The sequence below is a fragment of the Sturnira hondurensis genome, unplaced genomic scaffold (genome assembly GCF_014824575.4).
Source record: "Sturnira hondurensis isolate 20B ecotype Veracruz unplaced genomic scaffold, ASM1482457v3 Scaffold0020038, whole genome shotgun sequence".
Lineage (NCBI taxonomy): Eukaryota > Metazoa > Chordata > Mammalia > Chiroptera > Phyllostomidae > Sturnira > Sturnira hondurensis.
In genome coordinates, this window is record NW_028092669.1 from 1,013,012 (window position 1) to 1,034,353 (window position 21,342).

The following is a 21,342-nucleotide window of genomic DNA, read 5'->3' on the forward strand; positions in this document are numbered from 1 at the left end:
TCTGGCCCAACATTTGTTTTCTTTGGAACATATAGTGTTCATTAGCAGAGGATTTCAAATTTGAACTATTTGCCAAACACAAAGTCTAGGAGTGGGCTGGATGGTCTGTGGTCCATTTGGGATCACTGCCCCTTCTATCTAAGGTACTCTCTGAACACTGAAGGGAAGCGGGGACTGCTCTGCCCAGAGTCACTACTCCACATACTTATGTGTTAGTCTCTTCCATGAGAGGCACTGTTTGGATAGCTAAGGGAAGAAAAGCTGAGTTGTTTCCAGAGCAGCTGCAACATACACATGGGCATACAGGTCAGAAGGAAAATATGAAGGTCTCAGCAGCCTCTCACAGGCCCCTGAAAATTACCCAGTTCAGTGCTGTAGAGACAGTGGACAGTGACTTCTTCAGACTTCATAGAGCATTGGGGCTGCCAAAATGCAAGACAGCTAGAGGTTCTCAAGGGGCCAAAGATCAGCCAAGGATGCCTGAATGCACCTTGGTGCCAAAGACAGAGACCTGTGGGGTCTGCAAGAACTTCCTTTGCTCCTAACCTTCCCAAGTGGTAAAAACCTGAATTTACTTTACTTAAACAAAGCAGCTTCTGTTTTTCTAATCACATTCCCAAAATGATATAAGATTTCTTATAATAACTTAGACTACCTATTTTTAATTGTTTAATAAATGAGATTTATTACTTTTTAATTTTTTTAAGATTTCAATTATTTATCTTTAGAGGGGAAGGGAAGGAGAGAGGGAAAGAAATATCAATGTATGCTTACCTCTTGTGCATCTCCTGCTGGGAACTGGCCTGCAACCCAGGCATGTGCCCTGACCAGGAATCAAACCACAATCCTCTGGTTCTCAGGCTCACACTCAATCCACTGAGCTACACCAGCCAGGGCTAGACTACCTATTTTTTAAATAAATTATACCATCTTGCAGACTTAAGCTCACAGTCCACATGGAAGCAATGGCCTCCAGCAGCTATCCTTTGGGGAAGTACACACACTCCAGTGGCCAGCATTCCCCAAATCTGTGACATTGCAACTATTTTCTGCATCACCTTCACCTGCCTGATACACTGTAGACACTTGAACTTGAAAGTCCTGATCCAGTTCTTCTCCTGTCAGCCCCACCTCCCTTCTCCTGCTCACAGATGACATCAGTCCCTACTTAAACTTGAAGTATATACAGCTTCTTGAACCACGTACAAGTGTACACTCACAGCCACAGTGTTAGTATGGCCAATGCCCTGGAAGCTTTTTAACTGTTAAGTAATTCATGATGGAAAATTATTTTAAATGTTATTTTTACATAAAACAACCATGGATAAATTATAAAGTAGAATTTAAAAGCATGTATTTTTTAAAGATAAAATACGAGATCTCATAGAAAATTTTATCTCAGGCTATTGCTTCATGGCCCCTTTGTGAAAAGTGAAGCTGTTCACTGGGTCTGAGAAGCTCAGGCTGAACATTTTATACTCCTGATAATATTTATATGAACAACAAACTCTTAGCTAAAAAAATTAAAATATACCAAAAGGGATTTAACTTTAAAGGTAGAATGTCTAGGATTGTGATAATTCCTATGAACACAAAATGCCCGTGTATTTATATTTATGTACACATGTATAATTTATCTTCTAGATATTTAGCATCTATAAAAATACAGTATTTTCATATTTATAAATACAAAGGTGACTTTTTAACTTCAAATAAACAGAAGTTTTGGGGGGTCAGGAAGATCATCTGAGTTTAAAATCAATTAAAACACTTGTTTGAAATGACTGCTTTGGTCGATTGGCGACTTCCTGACTAAATCTGTTGTCCAACTAAAGACATATGCTGCCTCTTCTGAGAGCAACTACTCAATATTTCAATCACCATGAGGAACTCAAAGAGGCCCACAACCTCAGAATCTATGTCACAACCAAAATATGCACTCTAACACCATCATTTATTTATGCGATATTACTGAGATTCACGTCTCCAAATTGCACAACCGATTAGTGAGTCCGCCATAATCGACAAAGTTAACAAAAGCTGGCCTTGCTATAGGTATTGAAACCACATAAATGTTTCATATTAGTCAGAGTCTTGCTAGGGTTCTGAAAAGAGTTACACACTTAGCCATAAATCAACATTTTCCAAATCAGGTGCAGAAGAAACCTAAATAATTTTTCTAAAATTATGCCAGGGGCACATCTGTTCTACTATCTACTGTTAAAATGCTTAATGCCCCATGATTCAACCAGAAATGTGGACCCTATTTCTTCTTCTTCAGATAATAAGTATACAGGATGAAAGGGGTGCTATAGAGAAGAAGGAACAAGTAAGCCTGCCCAGAATCCAAATAGTTTATTTTGGGATACTCTTGTTTTGTTTTGTTTTTTGCTTTCTTAATATATTTTATTAATTATGCCATTACAGTTGTCCCATTTCCCTCCCTTCATTCCCCTTTACCCTGCACGCCCCTCCCCCACCATTCCCCCCTTCAGTTAATGTCCTTGTGTCATAAGTTCTTTAGATTCTATATTTCCCACACTACTCTTGCTCTCCCCCTGTAAATTTTCTCCCCACCATCTATGCTACTTATTCTCTGTACCTTCTCCTCTGCTGTCCTTCTCCCACTCCCCTGTTGCTAACCTTCCATGTGATCTCCATTTCTGTGGCTCCACTCCTGGTTTAGGTGTCCACTTAGTTTGCTTTTGTTTTAGGTGTGGTTGTTAATAACTGTGAGTTTGCTGTCCTTTCACTGTTCATATTTTTTATCTTCTTTTTCTTAGATAAGTCCCTAACATTTCATATAATAAGGGCTTGGTGATGATGAACTCCTTGAATTTGATCTTATCTGAGAAGCACTTTATCTGCCCTTCCTTTCTAAATGAAAGCTTTGCTGGATAGAGCAATCTTGGATGTAGGTCTTTGGATTTCATGACTTGGAATACTTCTTTCCAGCCCCTTCTTGCCTGCAAGGTCTCTTTTGAGAAATACGCTGACAATCTGATGGGAACTCCTTTGTAGGTGACTGTCCCTTATCTCTTGCTGCTTCTAGAATTCTAGCCTTCATTTTAATTTTTGCTAATGTAATTGTGATGTGCCTTGGTGTGTTCCTCTTGAGTCCAACTTCTTTGGGACTCTCTGAGCTTCCTGGACTTCCTGGAAGTCTATTACCTTTGCCGGCTTGGGGAACTTCTCCTTTATTATTTGTTCAAATAAGCTTTCCACTTGTTGCTCTTCTTCTTCCCCTTCTGGTACCCCTGTAATTCGGATGTTTGGAACATTTAAAGATGTCCTGGAGGTTCAGTCTCTTCCAAAATTAAAAATGTAACCACCTTATGACCCAGCTGTTCCACTTCTGTATGTGGATATATGTGAATAAACCCAAAACACCAATTCAAAAGAATATTTGCACCCCTTTGCTCATGGAAGCATTATTTACAATAGCCAAAATATGGAAACAGCCCAAGTGCCCATCAGTACATGAGTGGATAAAAATGCTGTGGTATATTTACACAATGGAATATTACTCAGCCATAAAAAGAAGGAAATCTTACCTTTTGTGATAGCATAAATGGACCTGGACAACATTATGCTAAGTGAAATAAGCCAGTCAGAGAAAGTCAAATGCCATATGACTTCACTTATATGTATAATCTAATGAGCAAAATGAATGAACCAAATAGAAACAGGTTTGTAGATACAGAAAACAGACAGACTGACAGCTATCAGAGAGGAGGGATCCAGGTAAAGTGGGAGAAGAAATTAGGCAAAAAAAAATCTTCAGACACAGACATGGTATGATGATTACTAGAGGGGAAGTGGGATGGGGACAGGTAGAAGAATGTGAAGGGGGAATAAATGGTGATGGAAGGAGACTAGGCACTGGGGGTGATGATGTATTATAGAATTGTACACCTGAAACCTATATAATTGTATTAACTTATGTAACCTCAATAAAATCAATTTTAAAAAGATGTTTACAGCATATACAGATGTTTCTTACAAAGACATATGTGCTAGAAATCCAAGACTAGTCTAGGTAGTCTAATATCTGTTGCTCTATACTTCTTATATTTCTTATTTTATAACACTTTCAACTTACCTTGTCCATTAATATCTAATTTATAAATCATTTTTAAATCCCCTTTGGAATAAGACAGGATTCATATTTATTAAGTCAATAATAAAGAGTAATATGTGCTTTCAAAATAGAACTTGGAATTAATTTTATCTCTGTATAAGAAAGATGCTGAATAAACTAATCAGTCATAGAAAAGGAAGGAGGGGAGGAAGAATGGAAGGAAGGGAGAAAGGGAGGGAGGGAGGGAGGGAGGGAGGGAGGGAGGAAGGAAGGAAGGAAGGAAGGAAGGAAGGAAGGAAGGAAGGAAGTAAAAAGAGAATGAGCTCCCAGTAGTTTATGCAGAAAAGTATCCTAGCTGTTCTTTCCAAGAAGCAATCATAAATTTAACCCCAAGATAAAGGTCCCCCAGTGCCTCCCTTCCTTTCTGCCTCTAAACTTTCCCATCTGCCCAAGGAAGCAGGGCCAACTTCTCTGATTCCTCAAGTCCAGGAGACTTTCATTGATCTCTGCTGTACACTGTTAGCATCATTTTGCTGCTTTCTTATGTTTAACATCCTTCAGTTATGGAGATTTTCTATCTTACCAACTATCTCTTCATTGTTTATAATAAACAATGTTTATACACACCTTGCCTTTTTTTTCTGAAAAGATTCTAGGAAGGCTATATAGAACACTTTCAACATTATAAATAAGAATGACTGGAAATAAAAGGAAAACACTGCAAATGGCTACATGTTTAGTAATCATTTTAGTGTAACAGATGCAAAGAAAAGACTGCTTTGGAAAAAAGCATATTGATATAGAAATACTTTGTTCTTCTAAATTCTGAACTTGAAAAAACATGCTATACCAACTTTCTGGAAGGAAAAAAAGCATTTTAAGTAAATCCTCAGCTATCCATCTATACAATATGAAATGCTATCAAGTTATAACTTCATATCTGAAATGAAGACTCAGTTTCTGACTAAAGCATTTAATTAGTCTTCATAAACTCCAAGAGAAAAAATAAAATGACTAAATGACATTGATATTTTTAATGAATATTAGGAATGGCTTTATTTTAAAATTCAGTACAAAAATTAATTTTCACAAAAGCACGGGAAAATATTTAATAGAGGGTAAAACTGTATTTCAGAGAATTAACTCCCTTACAGCATATCAGAACACAAAAATATTTTAGAACACTATTTTAAATTAAGAGAGATTTTATTAAATCTGACTGAAAGAACTAATACTTTTGCTTATAAGTTTGGGCAAATAAATTTAAATCTTCAAATTTTTCACCTACCAAATTGAAACCCAAGTAATATTTTAGACTTAAAAATTTTCTAACTGGTGTAAAATATAAAAACTATATAAACATGTTTTAAAATTATACTTCTAGAAAATTAGATGGCAGAACTTCTGGTCAAGATGGTGATGTATATAGATACATTGTGCCTCCGCAAACAACCAAAAGAAAAACAAATTTAAAACAAAATACAACTACACCTGACAGAAAATCAAACTGTATAGAAGTCTGACAACCAAACAGTTCAAGAAGAAGCATTCGTCCAGACCAGTAGGAGGGGCAGAGATGGGCAGCCAGGCAGAGAGGACTCACAGGCAAGGCTAATGGCTGGTGGAGTGGGCAGTCCCACATTTTCGTGCGAATAAACCAGGAGGAAAAACTGGGGAGCGAGACAGAAAGAGCAACTCAGGTTCTAGTGCAGAGGAATAAAGCCTCAAAACCTCTGATTGAAAAAACCTGTGGGGGCTGGGATGATGGGAAAAACTCCCAGCCTCACAGGAGAATTTGTTGAAGAGACCCAAAGGGTCATAGAATGTACACAAACCCACCCACACAGGAATCAGCACCAGAAGGGCTCAATTTGCTTGTGGGTAGTGGTGGAACTGACTGAAAGCTGGCAAAGATCTGATCAGCAGCATTGTTTCCTCTCGACCCCTCCTCTACATACAGTGCCACACAACACAGGGGCATGGGTTGCCCTGCCCTGGCATATTCTGAAGGCTCCACCCCTTACTATGTAACACCTGTGCCAAGACCCCCCCAAAAAAGGCCCAAATGAAAGCACAGATCAAAGCTCCAGAAATAATGTAAGTAAGCAATGGAGAGATATTGCTTACCTATCAGATGAACAGCTCAAAACACTGGTAATCAGGATGCTCATAGAATTGGTTGAGTATCATCACAAAATAGAGGAAAACATCAATACTATGAAAAGTGAAATACAGAAAAATGTACAGAGAAAAAACAGTGAAGGGAAGAAAACCAAGACTCAAATCAATGGTTTGGAACAAAAGGAAGAAATAAACATTTAACCAGAACAGAATGAAGTCATGAGAATTCAAAAAAAAAAATGAGAAGAGGCTTAGGAACCTCCAGGACAACTTTAAATGTTCCAACATCCAAATCACAGGGATACCAGATGGAGAACAGGAAGAGCAAGAAATTGAAAACTTATTTGAAAAAATAATGAAGGTGAACTTCTCCAATCTGGCAAAGGAAATAGACTTCCAGGAAGTCCAGGAAGCCCAGAGAGTCCCAAAGAATTTGCACCCAAGGAAGCACACACCAAGGCACATCATAATTACATAAGTGAAATGAAGGGAAATGCACAGGAAACCAATAGTAATGGGAAGGAAAATGGAACTAAAATCAATCAAGTGGACCAGAAGGAAGAAAAAAATGACCAAACAGAACAGAATGAAGAAACAAGAATTCAAAAATAATGAGGAGAGGCTTAAGGACCTCCAGGACATCTTTAAATGTTCCAAACATCCAAATTACAGGGGTACCAGAAGGGGAAGAGGAACAGCAGCAAGTGAATGACTTATTTGAACAAATAATAAAGAAGAACTTCCCATATGCCATATGCCATTATTTGTTAATAATCTGGCAAAGGTAACAGACTTCCAGGAAATTCAGGAAGCTCAGAGAATCCCAAAGAAAGTGGACCCAAGTAGGAACACACCAAGGCACATCATAATTACATTACCCAAGACTAAAATGAAGGATAAAATTTTAGAAGCAGCAAGAGATAAGGGAATAGTCATCTACAAAAGAGTTCCCATCAGACTGTCAGCTGATTTCTCAAAAGAGACCTTACAGGCAAGAAGAGGTTGGAAAGAAGTATTCCAAGTCATGAAAGGCAAGGACCTATATCCAAGATTACTCTTCCAACAAAGCTATCATTTGCAATAGAAGGGCAGGTGAGGTTCTTCCCATACAAGGTCAAGTTAAAGGACTTTATCATCATCAAGCCCAAATGTTGAAGGGATTTATCTAAGGTAAAGAAGAAGATAAAAAGATGAACAGTAAAATGACAAGAAACTCAGAACTATCAACAACTGAACCTAAAAAAAAAAAAAAATACAACTAAGCAAACAACCAGAACAGGAACAGAATCACGGAAATAGAGATTACATGGAGGGCTTTTAGTGGGGTAGGGGTTGGAGGAAGAGGTGAAAAGATACAGGGAATAAGGAGCATAAATAGTAGGTAGAAAATAGACAAAGGGAGGTTAAGAATAGTATAGGAAATGTAAAAGCCAAAGAACTTATATGTACGACCCATGAACCTGAACTAAGGGGAGCAATATGGGTGGGCGGGTGTGTGCAGGGCAGAGGGGGAATAAAGGGGGGACAACTGTAATAACATAATCCACAAACTACACTTTTAAAAATTGTACTTCTAGTAGGTAAGTTTATCAAACTATTATATAGTCTCAGATTTACTTTTTAAATAATTCTACAAAAACTTGATTAAATGTTTTTCCTTGGGGACAAATATATATCATTTATCTAGAAAACTATGTTGTACATTAGTGGTAAAGATTCATTCTACTAATTAATATATTATTTATGACTTCTTAAAATTTGACCTAATGTAAACTATGGTCTTTAAGCGATAAGATGTATCAGTGTAGGCTCATCAACTGCAACAAATGTACCAGGCCAGTGTGAGATGCTGATAATGGAAGTGTCTGCACATGTGCTGGGGGGTGGGACAAGGGGTATATGGGAACTCTCTGTACTATTCTATGTACTATTATGAAAAATAAGTGTGTGAATAGACATCAAACCATCTTCAATGATCTTTTTGTGCCAATTATAGCCCCAGATTCTATGAGGGAAAAAAGGCACTGCCTGCAATTACTCTCTTAGCTGCATTAATTCCTCCCATAAATTCCTTTCTATCTAGTTTTGAAATTTAGTAGCAGTTTTTGAATGCTATTACACAGGTTAAATTGTGCAATACTAATATATAATGAATTTAGAGCATTTTCCTAAAATACTGTATGTTCTCACATTTTTGTGGAATCTAAACAAACAAAAAATGAACTAAAAAATACAGAGAATATATTGGTGGTCACCAGAGCTATGTAATAGAAAAGGGGGTGGTCAGGAAGTCACAAGATACAAACTTCAGGTTAAAAAATATGTGGTATGTAATGCACTGCATGGTGATGTAGTTAATAATACTGTATTTTGTATTTAAAAGTTGCTATAATAAGTAGATCTTAATAGTTCTTATCACAAGAACAAACATGTATAACTATGTGTATGTTATGGATGTTAACAGACTTGTTATGGTGATATTGTTATATTTTGCAATATACAAAAATATCAAATTATTATGCTGTACTAATACGTGAAACTAATATGTGATGTCAATTACATCTCAATATTTTTTAAAAAGCAGTTTTCTCATCATAGAAGCTCCCATTGGCTAGGAAATAGGCATAAAAGTCCAGGAAGTACAGAGAGTCCCAAACAAGATAAACTCAAAGAGGCCCACTTAATTAAGACACATCACAATTAAAATGCCAAAGGTTAAAAACAAAGAGAGAATCTTAAAAGCAATGAGAAGAAAAAGCAGTAAGTTCCCTACCAAGGAGCTCCTATTAGACTGTCAGCTGATTTTTCATCAGAAACTTTTCAGGCTAAAAAAGATTCTCAAGAAATATTCCAAGTGATGAAAAGTAAGGACCTACAACCAAGATTACTCTACCCAGCAAAGCTGTCATTTAGAAACAAAGGACAGATAAAGAGTTTCCCAGATGAGAATAAGCTAAAGGAATTCATCACCACCAATCAGTATCGTATGAAGTGTTAAAGAAAGAGTCTTCTTAAAGAAGGGGAAGATAAAAAATATGAACAATAAAATGGCAATAAATATATATCTATAAACAAATGAATCTAAAACAACAAGCTAAGCAAACAAGCAGAACAGAAACGGAATCATAGATACAGAAAATGTTTGCATAGTTGCCAGTTAGCAGAGAGATCAAAGGGATGGGCAAAAAAGGTGGAAGAATTAAAAAGTACAAGTTGGTAGTTATAGAATAGCCTTGAGGCTATACGGTACAGCATAGGGAATACAATAGCCAACAAACATATGCATGACCCATAGACATGGAAATGATGTGAAGATTGCCTGAGGGAGTGTAGGGTGCTGGGTGAAGGGAGCAAAAGGGGAAAAGTGGGACAACTGTAATAGCATAAGCAATAGTATACAATTTTTTAAAAGAATGAAAATCCTTGTTTATGTTTATTTCTATCAACACAGCATTTTCTAAATTTTTTTGAGGTCAAGAAAGATAAGTTTTACATTACTGCTCTAAGTGAAAAGTGGTGAGACATCCTAAATGTTCAAACTAATGAATGGTAAAATAAACAAGTTTTTAAATATTTGTTAATAACAGACAGTCATTCAAATAATAATGATGAATACTAGGTATCAAAATAGATATATTATCATGTAAGATTAAAAAGAGAATAATGCAAAATTTACATACATATAATATCACATTTATGTGCAAAATATGTGAATGTGGAGAAAAGCATAGAAAACCTTCAAGGAGCATGCTATACTTACACTATACTATACTAGAATATTATACTATACTAAAAATACTAATATGATATTAAATTACTTATACTATACTAATTACTATTCTATAATAAATACTACAAGGAGCATACTATACTAAAAATGCATTGTTTAGCTGAGAATCTTGTATTTTATCTGTCAATCTTCCTACTAAACAAAATGATTGCACTAAATATAAGCATTCAAAATATTTAAGTGTTATATTTAGGTAAACAAGTTTGTGTCCTAGTAGACAGAATCAGGGTCAGTAAGAACATCACAGCCTATTGAAAAAAGATCCTTCAAAACAACAACATACATATATACATGAACATTTTGAAAAGAAAATGAAAATATCAATAGATATTTTCACATTATGAACTTCTCAGAGTTATTTTAGGAGGAAACACAAGTAGCTGAAAGAACAAGTATTTTTGAAATATTTAGAACTGAATAATGAATAAAATAATAAGCTTGAAAAATGCCTTATACAAATACAGTAGCTGTAATAATTGCTATTTACCAAATACTGTCATAAGAGGTTTTTAAAGAATTATGAAAAATGACCAGTGTTTAGTATATGGCATTGCATTCAATATCTGACCTTACATATTCTATTTGGTGTTCAATTTTAGAAACTTCCAAGGATGTGAGGCTCCCATGATGGGCAGTTTCTTTAAGCTTCAGACACTGGTAGAAGATGTAAATAGGAATCTTGGGAAGGTACTTTCCAAAAGGTATGAAAATACCCTTTTATAACACTTGGCTGAATTTTTCCTTAAGTGGTAATGAATAAAATTTTTAGACTTTCTCTTTTATCCCAGGATATCGAGTTGAAGACTATTTTCTATGTGGGAGCAAAATATGATATCTAGAGTTAAATGAGCTGGTTAAACCCAAGGGAGGTCTTCAAAGTTGAAAATCTCCAGAAAAAGAAACAGATGCTGACATGCTAAGTGGACTGAAAGAGTCACATGGATGTTGTTATGTGACCCATTATTTCATTACCATCTAAGGACTCTATAAAATTATTGTAGTTCACAGATTTCACAATTCGATTTGTAGATAGCAATGCAAAGAATTTGTCTGACTGGTTGTGAACATACATTTTAGTTTTGGGAAACTCACCAGCTCACAATTCCCACAAACATTTATAAACTAGTCATGGCATTTTTGAAAGTAACATGCCAATAGTGGCATTAAGTACAACTTTTTACATAAATAAGGATATATAGATCTTGTACTGATCTATATGAACTCAATATCATAAAACAAGTTTGTGTAGAATATCTTCCCTATACTTTACTCATCATCTGTTAGCATGTCTTAAAATTTCCAAAGCCTGAGAGTTAAAATATTTCTAGTCAAGACAGAAAGAATATTTGCCTTTGTTTCTTTATCTATGGGATCAAAATGAAGGGTTTACTTGAAGGACCCAATTAACCTTTAAAAGGGTGGGAAGAGGCTGTGGAATTAATGCGGTTCTTTAGGTGTCAGTCTTCACCAGGAGCAACACCAGGTCCAACAGAGGGATATGAAGTCAGTGACCTCTACTTCTAACAGACTGAATTCCATGAGAATATTCATGCTCAAATATAGCTGCTCTAATGCCAATGGATACAGAGGCTGCACTCAAAGACATTACTAAGAGCAACATCTCCTCTTGGATTCTCTTCTGTTGATTCAGAATACTAGGCTCTCTATATCTTTACCAGCTGAATAGTTAAGAGTTTATGTTGTAAGCATACATGTGACAATTTTTATGTTCCCTTCAGTCCCCATACACTTCTAGACACATTCCACAGAACTGACAATTATTTTTTTTCTCTGTTAAGTCCAACCTGAACTCATCCTACTTTTGTGAATTATCTTTGGGGTGCTGTTATCACTACAACAGGCCATATCTGAAGCAGAGCTTACAGAAATTGTTGATGTTGTTTACATCAATAGCCAGATGTGAACCCAAGCACTCATTTCACAGTGAACGATCCTAAGTGCTAGCAATTTGCCTCTCTGATGCCAAGCCCATGAGAGGATCTGGGTCACAGGTGTTGTCCAAGGCTTATTCTTTTCCACATCTATTTCCTTTTTTTAAAAAAAATCCTCACCCAATGGTATGTTCACTGATTTTATAGAGAGAGGAAGGGAAACAGAAAGGTGGGGAGGAAGAAGAGAGAAACATCAATTGGTTGCCTCCTATATATGTCCCAGCTGGGGATCAAACCCAAAACCTAGCTATGAACCCTGACTTGGAATCAAAGCTGCAACATTTTGGTGCATGGGACAATGCAACAACCAGTTGAACCAACTGGGCAGGGCACACCATCATTCATTTCCAACTGGCATGAGATAAGAAAAAACTATGCCACGTGTATTAGCACATTAAAAAAATAGTAAGGGACAATCGATCAGACCTAACCTTTGGATCTAATTCAAATGCCTAACAATGCCGGAGTTTTTTATAATAGAAATAATGTAAAAAGAAAATACCTTCAAGAAGTTCAATGAGAAGCATATGCCCTCATTCTATTGTAAAACAGTTTCTTTAAGGACAAATTATTGATGTAAATTCTGCTTGAGTACATTGTTTCACAATGAATTTTTAAGTCAAAGAATGAGTCAAATAAAGATCATTTCTTGAGAGGGAAGGGAGGAAGATGGCGGCAGAGTAGGACAAAGGATTTTGCTTCCCTTCACATGCCAGAGAAAAACCAGGCTGCTCTGCAGAGGAGCACGGCGAACACCCAACAGGGACCCAGCATATGGGACGGCAGGACCCCAGAGAGTATAGTGGACACTGAATGACCAGAGGTTGAGGAGAGGAGACGGACCTCAGATCAGCAAGGTACGAGGGAACAGCACAGAGGCTGCGGGGCCCTTCGCCAGCTGCACCAGGGCCCTGGCAGGGCCGCCCTGATCTCTGAGAGCCGAGGGAGGGCAACAACGACAACCCTATGAGAGAACTAGTCACTGGCATCCTCTCTAACCAGCAGGGTGCAGATTGGAAAACACCAGGAGAGATCGGTTTGCCTGTAGTGGCAGAGAGAGGAGTGGGCATTGGGAAGCAAACCAGAGAGCTCTGATAACCCATGGAGTCAGGCTGTGTTTGCCAGTTTGGGGAACTGAGGGGCCCCGGCATTCCCAGTAGCCGGAGCCTGCGCTCCCACAGTCTCGGGAGATCTTCCGGATACGGTCAGTGCCCCTGGAAGAGCACCAGTCACCAGCTCCCTCCCTACCCAGCCGGGCGCAGGCTGAGAAGCACAGGAAGGCAGGCTGTAGTTGCCGGCTTGGAGGTCTGGGTCCCAGAGGTGTGCATTCCTGATACCGGGGGACTCCAGCCAGGGACTCCATCGGGCGCTCACACAGCCTCCGGGCGCTGTGCGAGACTTACAGGGCCCCTGGGGAAGCGCCAATCGCCAGATCCATCCCTACCCAGCTGGGCTCAGACTGAGAAGCACCGAGAGTCAGGCTGTGGTTGCCAGCTTGGAAGAATTGTGAGTTGCCCAGTGTGTGCAGCCACAGCACTGGGAAAGGTCCAAGCCCAAGCCTGCGAGACCAGGAAAGCCTGGCTGGGAGTGCGTGCCCTCATGCCAGGCCAGAGTTGGGAAACCTGGGGAAAAACCTGCTCTCAGCTGGGCACTGGAGAGCGGCGCCATTCTGGATCTTGGGAGGGCACTGGTGAGACCAGCTAAGTTCACTGAAAGGAGAGAAAGGCCACACTAATAGCCCCTCAAGCTGCTGCAGCTAGGGAGACCAGAAGAAAAGGTTTGACCAGCTGGAAGTCAAAAAGAGGAGTAGGTGGAAGAGGAGAACACCAAGAAACCTGCAGGACACTGCACCACTGAATCTCACAGGCATCTTACCACAGAAGTTCACACCATAAACCCAGGAACCCAGAACAGATCACTTTAAGAAGCTGAAGCCAACAAGAAGAGCAACACAAACCATGGGAAGACAAAGAAACAACCCCCAAATGAAAGAAAAGGAGGAAGTCTCAGAAAGAACATTAGATGAAATAGGGGCAAGCCAACTATCAGATATTGAATTCAAAGCACTGGTTATCTGGAAATTCAAAGAGCTTATAACGAGCTACCAGAAACTACAGGGGAGCTACAGTGAGCTCTCTGCAAACTATACCAACATGAAAAAGGAAACGGAAACCCTTAGTAAAGGCCAAGAGGAAATGAAGAATACAATTTCTGAACTGAAGAACACAGTAGAAGGTGTGAAGAATAGAATCGATATGGCAAAAGATCGCATAAGTGAGATAGAAGACAGGATAGAAAGAATCTCCCAGACAGACCAAATAATGGAAAAGAGAATCAGAAAAAATGAGGAGAATTTAAGAGAAATGCAAGACAACATAAAACGTAATAATATCCGAATAATAGGAATACCAGAAGGAGAGGAAGAAGAACAAGGGATAGAAAACCTCCTTGAAAGAGTAATTACGGAAAATTTTCCTAAGTTGAGGAGAGAGAAAGTCACACGGATTCAGGAATCGCAGAGAGTCCCAAACAGGTGGAACCCAAAGAGGCCTACTGCAAGAAACATCATCATTAAAATGGCAAACCTCCAAGACAAAGAGAAAATCCTAAAGGCAGCAAGGGAGAAAAAGGAAATAACATACAAGGGGGTCCCAATAAGGTTGGCTACTGACTTCTCAACGGAAACATTCCAAGCAAGAAGAGAATGGCAGGAAATATTCCAAGTAATGAGAAACAGAGGCCTACAACCAAGGCTATTGTACCCAGCAAGGCTCTCAATCAAGATAGAAGGCCAAATAAAGAGCTTCCAAGACAAAAGAAGTCTAAAAGAATACGCCTCCACCAAACCAGCTCTACAAGAATTACTAAAAGGACTGCTTTAGGAAAGGAAGGAAAAGAGAGAGATAGAGAGGAACACAGGTACACAAATGGCAATGAATAAATACCTTTCAATAATAACCTTAAACGTAAATGGATTAAATGCACCAATTAAAAGACATAGAATAGCTGAATGGATAAGAAAGCACGACCCACACATATGCTGCCTACAAGAGACCCACCTCAGGTCAAAGGACCACCACAGACTAAAAGTGAAAGGATGGAACCAAATTTTCCAAGCAAATGGACAAGAAAAAAAAGCCGGGGTAGCAATTCTCATATCAGACAAAATAGACTTCAAAAGAAGGGCCATAAAGAGAGACCCAGAAGGTCACTTCATAATACTCAAAGGGAGAATCCACCAAGAAGACATTAACATCGTAAATATATATGCACCCAACATAGGAGCACCCAAATATATAAAGAAAATTCTGGAGGACCTCAAGAAAGAAATTGACAGCAACACAATTATAGTAGGAGATTTTAACACCCCACTGTCTAAATTGGACAAATCTTCCAAACAAAATATCAACAAAGATATTGCAGCATTAAATGACACCCTAAACGAAATGGACCTAATTGATATATATAGAGCCCTCCATCCCAAAGAAGCTAAATACACTTTCTTTTCAAACGCACATGGAACATTTTCAAAGATAGATCACATGATAGGACACAAAACGAGTCTCAATAAATTCAAGAAAATAGAAATCATACCAAGCATTTTCTCTGATCACAAGGGACTGAAATTGGAAACCGACCCCAATGAAAAAAACCCAAAACACCCAAAATCATGGAGACTGAATGGTAGGCTATTAAACAACGAATGGGTCAAGATTGAAATTAGGGAAGAAATCAGAAAGCTTCTGGAAACAAATGAAAATGAACTCACAACAACCCAAAACCTATGGGACACAGTGAAGGCAGTCCTGAGAGGGAAGTTCATAGCAATACAGGCCTACCTAAAGAAGATAGAAACATTTCAAACAAACAACCTAACCCGACGCCTCCAAGAACTCGAGGAACAACAACAAAGACAGCCCAGAGCAAGTAGAAGGAAGGAAATAACCAAGATCAGAGCAGAATTAAATGACATAGAAACTAAAAGCACAATTCTAAGGATCAATGAATCCAGGAGTTGGTTTTTTGAAAAGATAAACAAAATAGACAAACCTTTAAGTAGGCTCATCAAGAAAAGAAGAGAGAAGACCCAAATAAACACAATCAGAAATGAAAGAGGAGAGATTACAACTGATACTGCAGAAATAGAAAGGATTGTAAGAAATTACTATGTGGAACTGTATGCCAAGAAATTTGAAAACCTAGGTGAAATGGACAAATTTCTAGAAAAATATAATCTTCCAAAACTCAATGAAAAAGAAGCAGAAAACCTGAACAGGCCAATAACAGCAAATGAAATTGAAGCAGTAATCAAAAAACTCCCATCACACAAAAGCCCTGGACCAGATGGTTTCACAGGAGAATTCTACAAAGCTTTTAAGGAAGAGCTAACCCCTATTCTTCACAGACTATTCCAAAAAATCCAAAAGGAGGGAAAACTCCCCAACTCTTTTTATGAAGCCAGCATCACCCTAATTCCAAAGCCAGATAGAGACACAACAAAGAAAGAAAATTACAGGCCAATATCACTGATGAACATAGATGCTAAAATCCTCAATAAAATATTGGCAAATCGCATCCAACAATACATCAAAAAGATCATACACCACGACCAAGTGGGATTCATCCCAGGGATGCAAGGATGGTTCAATATACGCAAATCAATAAATGTAATACACCAAATAAACAAAAGCAAAGACAAAAATCACATGGTCATATCAATAGATGCGGAAAAAGCTTTTGATAAGGTACAACACCCATTTATGATAAAGGTACTCAGAAAAATGGGAATAGAGGGAGCATTCCTCAACATAATAAAGGCCATATATGAAAGACCTACAGCCAACATCATACTCAATGGGCAAAAACTAAAAGCTTTTCCACTAAGATCAGGAACAAGACAAGGTTGCCCACTTTCACCACTTCTATTCAATATAGTATTAGAAGTTCTAGCTACAGCGATCAGACAAGAAAAGGAAATAAAAGGCATCCAAATCGGAAAGGAGGAAACAAAACTGGCATTGTTTGCAGATGACATGATAGTGTACATGGAAAACCCTATAGCCTCTACCAAAAAACTGCTGGAACTAATAAATGAATTTGGCATAACAGCGGGATACAAAGTTAATATCCAGAAATCAAAGGCATTTTTGTATACCAACAATGAAGCAGCAGAAGCAGAAATCAGGAAAAAAATCCCATTCGATATAGCAAAAAGAAAAATAAAATATCTGGGAATAAACCTAACCAAGGAGGTAAAAGACCTGTATGCAGAAAACTACACAACACTGAAGAAAGAAATCAAGGAAGACACAAATAAATGGAAACATATACCGTGTTCATGGATTGGAAGAATTAACATCATCAAAATGTCCATACTACCCAAAGCAATTTACAGATTCAATGCAATACCTATTAAAGTACCAATGGCGTATTTCACAGACATAGAACAAACACTTCAAAAATTTATATGGAACCAGAAAAGACCCCGAATAGCTGCTGCAATTTTGAGAAAGAAGAACAAAGTAGGAGGGATCACAATACCTGATATCAAACTGTATTACAAGGCCACTGTAATCAAAACAGCCTGGTACTGGCACAAAAACAGGCACATAGACCAATGGAATAGAACAGAGAGCCCAGAAATAAACCCAACTCTCTACAGTCAATTAATATTCGACAAAGGGGGCAATAACATAAAATGGAGTAAAGACAGCCTTTTCAACAAATGGTGTTGGGAGAACTGGACAGCTACATGCAAAAAAATGAAACTTGAGCACCAACTTACACCATACACCAAAATAAATTCAAGGTGGATAAAAGACTTAAATATAAGCCGTGAAACCATTAAAACCCTAGAGGAGAGCCTTGGCAAGAAAATCTCAGATATTCCACGCAGCAATATTTTTACTGATACGTCCCCTAGAGCAAGGAACATAAAGGAAAGAATAAACAAATGGGATCTCATCAAAATTAAAAGCTTCTGCATGGCTAAGGAAAACAGTATCAAGATACAAAGAGAAGCAACAGCTTGGGAAAACATATTTGCCAATGATACCTCAGATAAGGGTTTAATCTCCAAAATATACAAAGAACTCATTCGGCTCCACTCAAAGAAGACAAGCAACCCAATCAAAAAATGGGCAGAGGACTTGAACAGACATTTCTCCAAGGAGGACATACAGAGAATCCAGAGACACATGAAAAGATGCTCGATATCACTAGCTATCAGAGAGATGCAAATTAAAACCGCAATGAGATACCACTTAACACCAGTCAGATTGGCTATCATAAACAAAGAAACAAACAACAAGTGCTGGAGAGGTTGTGGGGAAAAGGGGACTCTAGTTCACTGTTGGTGGGATTGCAGACTGGTACAACCACTATGGAAAACAGTATGGAATTTTCTAAGAAAACTAAAAATGAACGTACCTTTTGACCCAGCAATTCCACTCTTGGGAGTATATCCTAAGAACCCTGAAACACCAATCCAAAAGAACCTATGCACCCCGATGTTCATAGCAGCACAATTTACGATAGCCAAGAGTTGGAAGCAGCCTAGATGCCCATCGGTAAATGACTGGATCAAAAAACTATGGTACATTTACACAATGGAATTCTATGCTGCAGAAAGGAAGAAGGAACTACTACCCTTTGCAACATCATGGATGGAACTGGAAAGCATTATGCTGAGCGAAATAAGCCAGGCGGTGAAAGACAAATATCATATGATCTCACCATTAACAGGAATCTAAACAAACCAAACAAGCAAGCAAAATACAACCAATGACACTCAAATATGGAACAGGCTGTCAGGGCCCAGAGGGGAGAGGGGAGAGAATCATAGGGGAAAAGGGAATGGACTCACATGAACAAGTATAAAGGACACATGGACAATAACTAAGGGTGGGGGGTGGAAAGGGGAGGGAGGCGGGGTGCATGGGGTGGGGGGCAGGCAGGGTTGGGAATATAAGACAGAAACCTGTACTTGAACAAGAATTAAATAAAAATTATATTTAAAAAAAAGATCATTTCTCCATCAGATCCGGTTAGTTATACCAAAAAGTGATGTAAGCCTCTTCTGACTCTGTTGAAAGAATTTACCATTCAAGTATCTTAGATGTGATGATAGGCAGAGTAAGACACAGGGCAAAAAACATAAACACTATTCTACAGGAGAATTTTTAATTGTTTATTGTGAAAACAATTGAAGTACATATAGTCTATCCCTAGAGAAACTTGTTTCCTATCTTATACTTACATAGCTGTAGTTTGCCTTGCAGAACCAAGCAATATGAATTGGAAGTGAGGAGGAGCTAGGATAGTTGACTCTACATTATGATTCATAACAATAATAAAAAGATTAAAAGAATATTTCTTTGGGTGGATGTGAAAAGCAACAGAGCAAACATTTGCAGTTGGTTACAAATAAATAAGTTATTATGGCTCAGTCAAAAATTGTCACCTGGTAACTGCCTTTGCTTAACTATGTTTTAAAAGACTGTGGTTGTGTCTTTCTCTCCTAAAAACTAATTTGCCTTCTATGGTTTATATTAATAATAAAATATGAAGGTAGCTGGTGTGCAGAATTGAGATAAGACAACCAAACTTCGTTTTTGAATATAAATGCAGACTTTGAACCACCTGGATGTAGGTGAACTTGGTTCTACATTACAAATATTTCTAAACACTGTGTCTGGTCATGGCCAATGCCAGATCACACAAGGGGAATAAATGTAGAAGGTGATATTTTCAAAACAACTTTTATTTCTGTCGTTTAAAGTATTAGTTTCAGACTTTCTTGCAATAGATAAACAACTGTATAATGTGAATGTAATGGAAAATCAACCACAGCCTGGAATTATTAACTAGTTGATAATTCATAAAATCACAGTGGTTTTGCCATCAAAATAGAAGTTTAGGAGTTGGTTTTCCTCCATATTCTCATTTAGAATTATCATCAGATATTTAGGATATTCAGACTTCATCCAACAGAACCTGTCAGAATTATATAGGGCACCAAGTTCCCCATGTACATGTCATGTTGCAGCCATAGTGCCAATTAACACTGAAGACCTAGCTATACTTAAAATGACTACCAGCCACCATACTACCTACCTAGAATTACACTAAATCACACTTGGTTTATAAATCACCCAGCCTCCTTTTATTTACTTCATTTTATTTTCCATTTTTATTTATTTAATTAATTTCAAGTATGGTTTTCTATTACTCTCATCCCATCCCACCTGCCCTGCTACCCCCTCCCTCCCATTTCCACCCTTCTTAGTTGTTGTCCATGTATCCTTTATATTTGTTCCTCTAAATCCCTCCCCTATTTCCCCTGAAATTCCCTCCCCTCTCCCCTCTGGTCACTGTCAGCCTGTTCTCTATTTCAGTGTCTTTGGTTATATTTTGCTTGCTTGTTTGTTTTGTTGTTTAGCTTCCTGTTAAAGGTGAGATCATATGGTATTTGTCCTTTATCACCTGGCTTATTTCACTCAGCATAATGCTTTCCAGTTCCATCCATGCTGTTGCAAAAGGTAGGAGCTCCTTCTTTCTTTCCAGCCTCCTTTTAAATGTCACATCTGTTACAATGTACCAGCAATATCATACCACCATGACCAAAGGGCAGATTCAGTGGCATTCTTTTTTTATGAAAAATACTACAAAATAGGCCCTGGCTGGTGTGGCTCAGTGAATTGAGCACGGGCCTGCGAACCAAGGGATAGGGGTTCAATTCCCGGTCAGGGCACTTGCCTGGGTTGCAGGCCAGTTCCCAGGAGGGAACTCATGAGAGGCAACCATACTTTGATATTTCTCTCCCTCTCTCCTTCCCTTCCCCTCTAAGGATGAATAAATAAAATTTTTTTAAAAACACTACAAAATAGGTTCTACTCAAAAGGGCAAGTTTCATTGTTTTACATTCTTAACTAAGCTTTCTTTGGTGCATTATTCACATCCTGAGGAAAGTTGAGTACTTCATCATTTAAGCAGGACAAATGCACAAATTTGTACCCACTTCTTGGTTCCCATCCAGAAAATTGGCAGAAAGANTCTCCTTCCCTTCCCCTCTAAGGATGAATAAATAAATTTTTTTTAAAAATACTACAAAATAGGTTCTACTCAAAAGGGCAAGTTTCATTGTTTTACATTCTTAACTAAGCTTTCTTTGGTGCATTATTCACATCCTGAGGAAAGTTGAGTACTTCATCATTTAAGCAGGACAAATGCACAAATTTGTACCCACTTCTTGGTTCCCATCCAGAAAATTGGCAGAAAGAAAACAACGCAACACACTTCATGGAGCACCTACTCTGCTAGGTGATAAAAGGGTAAGGAAGAATGGGTGGGGGGTGTGGCTATCAAATAAAAAAATAATCAGCTGATTCAACCCACTG

At 38.1% G+C, this 21,342-nt stretch overlaps 1 protein-coding gene across 5 annotated transcripts in view; it reads right to left on the bottom strand.

Annotated features, from left to right (window-relative positions):
• The window catches only part of PIEZO2 (piezo type mechanosensitive ion channel component 2), a 524,101-nt gene that overhangs the window by 474,130 nt on the left and 28,629 nt on the right, over positions 1–21,342 (bottom strand). The window lies entirely within an intron of this gene.